This window comes from Peromyscus eremicus, chromosome 6 (genome assembly GCF_949786415.1).
Source record: "Peromyscus eremicus chromosome 6, PerEre_H2_v1, whole genome shotgun sequence".
In the NCBI taxonomy this organism is placed as follows: domain Eukaryota; kingdom Metazoa; phylum Chordata; class Mammalia; order Rodentia; family Cricetidae; genus Peromyscus; species Peromyscus eremicus.
The window spans coordinates 97601267-97610000 of record NC_081421.1 but is presented as its reverse complement, the minus strand read 5'-3'; the positions used below and the strand labels follow the sequence as shown (position 1 = coordinate 97610000).

The window sequence follows — 8734 nt, the reverse complement described above, 5'->3', positions numbered from 1 at the left end:
ACAATTGAAGATCAGTAACTATTGAATACGTGAACTGGTAGATGGCTTCTAGACTTCCCTAATTTTGCATTGAGCATAACATATGTCAATTACTTAGTGAGATTAAGATGCTGCCTCCATTTTTTTTGAGACCCAAATTCTTAAGTTTCTTCAGTGACTGATGGTCATATGTGCTAGGTCTTAAGCAGGCTTAACTTTGGAAATTTCCTATCATATAAGTGCTGTTTAAATCCACCAATTGTTGTTGAAAATAGATTCTTCTCTCATATAATACACTCCAAACCCAGTTCTCCTCCTTTCACTCCTCCTAGATCCTCCCTTCTCCCCTAGATCCATTCACCTTCCACTTCCTCTTCAGAAAAGAGCAGACCGCCAAAAGATGACAGCCACATAGGACAAAACAAGATACAATAAGATAAGGCAAAAGCCCTCATATCAAGGCTGGACAATGTAGCCAAGTAGGATAAAAAGAGTCTCAAGAGCAGGCAAAAGAGTCAGAGACACACCCACTTCCACTGTTAGTAGCACCACAAAAACACCAAGCCATAACATAAACGCAGAGGATATGTGCAGGTGCTAACCTATGCAGGCCTTGGGTTTGCCAGTATAGTCTCTGTGAGCCCCTGAGAGCACTACATAGTTGATTTTAAGGAAGAAGATACTTTAAAAGGTTCAACTATTGGACAAATGATTCCTAGCCTTAATTTTTCTCAAGTGGTCTGTGTTTGATAAGACATAAGATAATTCATATTATATTTATAGGTTGTTCATTTCCCAAACTCCAGTGGAACTGGAGGCATTTAGTATTCAAGCTAGGTGCATGTGGAAGGGAGATGGAACATTTCTCTTCTGTTGAGTCTCTTCTTTGTTCAGTTGGGCTTTGTGTTGGTGGCATTTATTTGTTGCATGTAGGTATCTACTGTTTCACTTTTGAAAACAACAATATCAATGCCTTTTTGTTTGTCTCTACCTTGACTGTAGCAAGATTTGTTAGCTTAAAAAAAAACTGCTAGCAAATGCTGCCTGGAGACAGTCTATACTGTCCTCTTTTGTTCCCACCTCAATCCGTTTTTATGATGAAAATGAATGAGATTCTTTTAGATGTTTCAAATCTCAGCACTGTAGACCACTGATTAGACTCAGGCCCAGACAGTTTCCACCACATCACCACATCCCAGTTTACTTCTTTTTTATAAAAACACATAAAGGAAGGCATGGATTTTTATAGATCTTCATGTCTATATACCTTCAAATTCAAAATGGGCTGATAGTTCTGTTTATGCAAAAGTTAAAACAAGGCATGTCTTATTCGTGCAGATTTCGTGTTGTTTTTAGTTTTGTTTTGTTTTTGCATCATCACCACTTCTTAGTAACTGCCAATTTACTTTCCCTCTGGCTTTGCAGTCCTAAAAATTGATACTGTTCAGGGGTCTAATTACCCATGCCTTTCCCAATTACCTCTCCAATGTATTTCTTCTAAAATGCCTGCAGTTATGGCACTGCCCCAAATTGCTTGTTCAGCCAAGATGCTTGCTCAGCACATCTTTCCACATTTCACCTTCAGTGAAGTCTCTCTTTCCCCATGGGATACTCTGCATTTGCATTTACATATGTCAGCCAAATCATGCCCTTCCTTTGCACTTGGTATTTTAATTAATGGTTCTTTTCCACGAAGTGCCTATAATTCAAAGGGAATTGGTCAAAAAATGTAAATGAGAAATTAATGGCAAAATATATTTTGTTATATAATCTATTTATATGTCTTCACCTCTTTCACTAAAACACATTGTGTTTTTCAACATGAAAATATTTTATATTTCTTAATAATTGAGCCTGTATAAAGTACATTTTAATTATATAATGCTTTTATTCCATTAAGAGGATTAAAAACAGAATACTAGTCACAGTCTCTTCTCCCCAAAGTACAGTTAAAGAGATACTTTGGTGTATTCTATGAGAATTTCACATTCCTTAGGAAAAAAGAATTCATAAACAAGAACAACACAGCTATGAGCATGAGTTTAACTTCTAAACTCTGAAATGTGCTGTTTGAGCACATTTAAGTAATGGTGTAACTCACAGATTATGTTCCCATTTCAGGGCACATGTTGTGAATGAAAGATGTGGATTTTTAGATAACTCACAGTTAAAAGTATAAAAAAATTGAAGAGAGAAATCATAATATATGCATACATTCAAACATGTATATTCATAATACAACATGTAAGAAGTTCATACTTGTTTGTGATATACACAGGATATTCTTAAAACTAAACATATATTGGTTTCTCCACTTGAAATACTATAGCTTCCCAAAGATGGACACGACATAGTTTCAACTATGTTATGACATGATTTAATATCTATTAATATCCCATAGGTATAGCAATAGATATTTAAACACACTAAATAACTATGTCAACAAATCAGAACTCAGGAGGACAGAGAGGAAAGAAAGATATACCAAAGTGTATGAAATGGATTTAACAGCAGTTCTGATAAAAGATGAATAGATTTGATATTTTTCAGATAGCAAAGATTGGTAAAATCATCTAAATGTTCATTTTAAAAAGACACAAAAAGAACAGTTAGCTGTTTCCTAGAAACAAGGAATATAACAGCAATGAATAGCAGTTCCATTAACCAGCTTGATGGTAAAAGTTGGATAATATTGAATGTCAGCTAGCATGTTGGCAAGAGGCATTCTCTTCATGACTGCTGAGATGGTGCCTGACAAGCTAATCTGAACCACTACTTGGCAGTTATTTCGTGAAGCTATATATGTATATGCTGTGCAATTGTAGCTGTAGAGTAAAGCATCCCAAAGCCTTACAGTGAAATATCCTGAGAAATGTGCAAGAATGTTCATTGTAGTGTTGCCTAGGGTAAACAGAATGAAGCCTATGATGCAATATGCATTTTAAAACACACATCAAAGCAATGTTAAATATTTTTGAGGATACAGATATCAGAATATTTATATTAGTAAACTAAAGTAAAGGAAGATGTATTCTCAAAGAATTTAAATATAAAATGACTCAAATAGAATAGAAGTTTATGCCTTAAGTGAAAATCTAGAGGTGGGTTGTCATAATCTGTTTGAAAGAATCTGTCATCCATGCTTTCCATGTCTTCTAGAGGTAAGAACATGCAGTCCCACAGACCTGTGATCACTAGAACATGTTCTCTCTCCTCATGAGAACTCTGTAGATTGCTCATTTTTAATGAGATGCAACAAATCTGAATGTGTATGATGTGTGTAATGATATAACAACTATCAATAAAAATCAAGTATAATTAACTTCTATATCTTCTTTAGTATGAATATCAACATAAAAAGGATACAAGTAGTTTTAATTGCAAGCTCCATAATTTATGTGGTAATATCATGCACATTAATTTAATTTGGGGACATAACTCTGAATCATTTTCAATAAACATGTCATAACACAAATGCTAGAAAATGCTATATCTGCTACTCAGGCTTGTCCACACAACATGTCTCCCTTAATTCCCATAGTTAATATGTGTCCTCATGTTGGTAATACTGATTGTTTTCATAAGATAGACATATATTGAACAGAATTAAAAACCTTCCTGGTTGTCACAGACATGTCAAGTAGACATGGCCATGAAATTCTGCTCTTCATAGAGGGAAAATTCTACCTGTCAGGTAGCATAATCCTACTGTGTCATGCATTGGTTGCACAGTATGTGGTATCAGTCTGTAGTGCCTCTGTCAACTAACCATCTAGCCATTCAGCTGGCTGGTGATTGTGTTCCACCACTAGCAGACACAGTTGTTGGAGTTTGCTTCATTCTCTGGCTGATCTGGTGTTAACGCATCTTACTGTTATATCAGAAGGAAGGTAAGGAAAGCAGATAAGGAAATGAATATAGCTAAGGATCACAATTACAGAAACCTTTTTATAAGGCAATATAATATTCACCCACATTTCTGCATTTAATGTAATCAGTTTAGTTATTTGTTCCAATGACCTTTTCCCTTTGAGGACAATGTAAGAATGATCACTATGAACCCTGATTTTATTTATACTTGTGCCATGAGTAATAGCACACCATAGTTCATTTTATTTTCTCTAGCATAACAATTTTTTGATGAATGGGTTGCCATGGCCATGTTATATGAATCTTGCTACTCAATTTTCTGAGTCAGAATGTTATCTCTAAACAAAATAGAGATTCATAAGTGAGCCGTCAATCATGTAACTATAGTAAGAAAGTACAAAATACTGGTAGAGACCTAAAGAAAAAAAATGTTTAATTTAATATATTTCCTTCCACATACAGGGGATTTTTTCCTGTATTTAAGCTGTTAGTAACTTTGTAAGAAATTTTGAGTCAAAGCCACCACAAAGCATGAGAAATGGATACTGAAGGGCTCCCCCTTTTTTACATGAAAATTGGGAGAAATGCTAAAATAAAGATTCTAGGATTCTCTGTCTATGATTATTCCTACTGCTGCTGCTTTATCAAGATTTCAAACTGCTTTCATTCTGTGAAGGAGCCAGAATGGAGCAAGGAAGCTGTACAGGGAACAAATCTGTGTGCACAGTCATAGGGGTAGGGGCCAACATCTATGAGACCCTAGCAAATATTTTAAGCTTTAACCACCCTGAATTCTTAGTCACAAGTACCAGAATGACCTGAGAGTTTGCTGGAATAATTGTGTCTTTCATTCCTCACTGGAAAACGGAAATACTTCCTGTGGGAAAGGAGCAAGTCTGTGTAATGGAGAGGTTTGTTACCCTGCTTTTCATATCAAAACTTCAGTTGGATTGGAGGCAGCAGAAACCACCATCCTAATGTGGACGCTGAGTCTTCTGGTTTCTAATCATACTTGCTGCATTTTCCTAAGTAGAAATAACTCTCCTATCCACAATTTAGGAGATAAGGAGCTACATTGTTGCTATTGTATCCTCAGTTAGCACTAAGCTTGTCTTTAAGTGGCATTCTAGTGTTCAACTTGTTTATTTGTGCCAACTGAAATGATGAAATATGTGCATGTACTTGCTGTTACTGCTATTAAAAAATAAATCAAGATTAGCTGATCCCCAAATCTCTGGGCTATTGAACAAAATCACCAGTACCAGGAATGGGGCACCTTCTAAGGAGTTGTTTGTCAGGGAGTCTCCAGAACCCCCCAAACAATACATGCTTTTTTCATTTCTCTTGGTTGTACACCAGAACTAGCTGATAACATACTGTTGCTGAAGGCACCACATACCTTAGTTGCATGGGAGAGAGAAATCAAATTGGTACAGAGTTGGATGCTTGTTCTCAGCTGGACAGCTTTTATAGACCAGGAAGTTGTCATGCAGCCTGTTGGAGGATGAAAGACATCAGTGGTTTTACCATCTGTGCATTCTATAAACAAGACCAACCACACCAAGTGAAACTGCGCAATAGTGATGCTACTCCTATAAGGTAATCAACTGCCTTCTGTTTGGACTTAAGGCCCACCTCACAGGAAGAAGTCTATGCTTGGTACTGTGACTGTAAATCTTGTTAGAAACCCACACCTGGGAAGATCATATGTCCTAGGGGAAAATCTAAATATTAGTGTATATCTTAATTGATGTAGCATCAAACTTCCATCCAGATATTTGTTTGTACCCACAGACAGATGGTACTTTCGAGAAGGCCCTCTTCCCAGTGAATGGTGATGAATGCAGAGATCTGTGGTTGTACAAAGTACTGAAAATAAGTGACAGATGATAGCTCAGCCCCAAATAAAACCATCTTCTTCAAAACTCAGAGAGCATTGCAAAAGAGGCATACAAAGAATAAGATCTGGAAAAGAGGAAGAAAGACTAGGGAATGCCATCATCTGGGCAAAACAGTCACTATAATCACAAATGCACAGTAGTTGCAAATAACTGTACTAGCTCTATGCAAGAATGGGCTCATCAACAGTCAAGCATTGATGGGGGAAGGGCTCAGGAGTCATTACTCATCCTGAATTATTTGCTGTTGATAGAGTCATTAGGTTCTCCCATTTGACTTGGTTTTTAGTATCTGGAAATACAGAATGAAGATATTCATGTTTTTAAATTTATTAAGGACAACATATGTGTGTACACATGCATGTATGTGTGTGTGTGCATGTGTGAGTGTTTTCTACCACTTCTGTCTTCTAAAATCTAACAAATAAGCAGATTGTAGGCTGTTGCTTAAATCTCAGTGTGTGAGGACCCAGATGTGGGTAGTGGCAAGAGGGGGGTGATTTGAAGCCTGGAGTAGTCCACAGTCTGTAGTAGAGTGAGGGCTCCTATGAGCAAGCCATGGTAGAGGCTGGATAAGAAAAGAGAGGAAAATGAGCCACATTAGCAGCTTAGGGATAATAGAGAAGTCACTCCAAGTGACCTTGTAGGAAGTTCTAACCCAGCTACATCATACTGTGGCACAGAGAATCTTAACTAAAAGGGGGAGGGTTTAACCATAAAGAGAGCCAGAGAAGCACCAGGGCAAAAAGGTGAGCAGCAATTCTGAGGGCCGAGATCACTAATCACTGGGCCAGAGGAGTCACCAAGTATAGGGTCACCCTTAATTCCCAACAAAAAGGTAGGCATGGAATAAGGAATAAGAAAGCCTGGCTCCTCTCATTATGCAAGTTTCAGGAACATTAAACCATGTGGCCTAGAATCTGGATGTGTTAAAACTGTGGATAACAGATGTAGCAGCAGAGAGTTAGAGTTGATATGCTTACTTTTCCATGCATAAACTGTAAGAACCAACTTAAACACTATTGTGATAGAATGATACTTCCATAGGGCCCTGGCATCTGTCTACTGAATCTATCATCTATCTATCTTTTTTCTTTTATTTATGTCTCTAGTTTGCTTAATCTTTCTATTGTTTGTCATATTCATCTTCTTTCTTGAATCTATTTGTCTTTATCTATCATCTCTTGATCTGATATATCTTTATCATCTACCTATCTATCTATCCATCCATCCATCATCTTTCTATCTCTCTATCATCTCTCTCTCTCTCTCTCTCTCTCTCTCTCTCTCTCTCTCTCTCTCTCTCTCTCTCAGTCTCTCTTCCATCAACTCTGCTACCACCATCTGCCTGACTTATTTACACTCTATCAGTCTGCCTTATCTGTCATCTATGAATTATTTGTTTCCATTGACTATGTCTCACTGATCCAAGGGGTCCATATTTTTTAATTGCATATATTAATTTTTGAGGTAAGGTCTTACTATGTCATCTAGACTGACCTTGAGTTCAGATCTTCAGCCTCCTAAATTCTGGAGTTACAGGTTTGCACACTTACACCTGGCTCAGTACTTTAAGACAAATCTGAGCCTGTTTTTAGGTCCTGGGGTTTTTGTCCTCATTGTTCCTTGTCAGCAGTGCTCTATCCCTGAACATGCATCTGCTGTGGGATGGTCTGTATGTCAAATGTGTTGTTGATTGGTCAGTAAATAAATCACTGATTGGCCATTGGCTAGGCAGGAAGTAGAGGCGGGACAAAGAGAAGAATTCTGGGAAGTGGAAGGCTGAGAGAGAGACACTGCCAGCCGCCACCATGACAAGCCGCATGGGAAGATCCCGGTAAGCCACGAGCCATGTGGCAAGGTATAGATTAATGGAAATGGATTAATTTAAGATATAAGAACAGTTAGCAAGAAGCCTGCCACGGCCATACAGTTTGTAACTAATATAAGTCTCTGTGTTTACTTGATCAGGTCTGAGTGGCTGTGGGACTGGCACGTAAGAGAGATTTGCCCTGACCGTGGGTCAGGCAAGAAAACTCTAGCTACATGCGTCTCTGCTTTCACATGCCATTTGTTCACATTTGTGTCTCGCTTTGTCATTGTTAGGAAAACCAGACATCCTACCAAGCTTTATCCACCTGTTAACAGAAGAATTTTTAAAGTAGTTCATTGTTACCTCATACATCTAAGAGTTCTGAATCTAGAAAATGTATAAACTGGATTGTTCTAAAAACTCTGCAAAAGAAATCTTTCAAATATCAACAGAAATCTTGCAGTGTTTATGGCCAAATTTTATATATTTACTTAAAGATGAGCCTTAAGTAGTGGTTCCCAACCTTCCTAATGCTGCTGTCCTTTGAAACAGCTCCTTGTGCCGTGGTGACTCCCAACCATAAAATTATTTTTGTTGCCACTTCATAACAGTAATTTTGCTACTGTTATAAATCATAATATAAATATCTGATATGCAGGATATCTGATACATGACCCCTGTAAAAGGGTCATTTGACCCCCCTCCATCCATATGGATCAAGACTCACAGGTTGAGAACCAGTGCTCTTAAGCACATTCTATCCAGATTTCATTAATATTTTTATACTTTTCATTCTGAACTTATTTTTTTTTTAAATCCATCACTTGGCCAAAATTGGTCACAGGAAAGACAGTTAATCTAGCCAGAGTTATTTTTTCCAAAGAATTACTTCTGGTTTATTTCACAGCTAAGCTAATACAAAATTAATTATATCATTTGCCTAAAGTTTTGCTTGATTAGCAGTGCATCTGTAATGGATGTTACTTTAAAGTTTGAAATGATAGCACAGAGTTGTCCAAAAGGCAGGGTCTGTTGCTTGCACCCTGCAAGCCTGTATATCCTAGCCAAGAAGAAACTGACAAAAATAACATCAATGCTGATGATTAATGAAGCTAGAAACATTAGCTTAAGGACATATGAAATGAAGCAGTTAAACTGTATAATTAGCAAGTTT

The 8734-nt window shown here is 37.3% G+C and overlaps 1 long non-coding RNA gene across 1 annotated transcript; it reads right to left on the bottom strand.

Annotated features, from left to right (window-relative positions):
- Nucleotides 1-1270: 1270 nt before the first annotated feature.
- Nucleotides 1271-7705, bottom strand: LOC131912694 (uncharacterized). Its single transcript, XR_009379684.1, has 3 exons — nt 7248-7705; nt 5249-5343; nt 1271-1678 (listed from the first exon to the last, which is right to left on the bottom strand). It is a non-coding gene; the product is annotated as an uncharacterized LOC131912694 (long non-coding RNA).
- Between the last annotated feature and the right edge of the window lie 1029 nt (nt 7706-8734).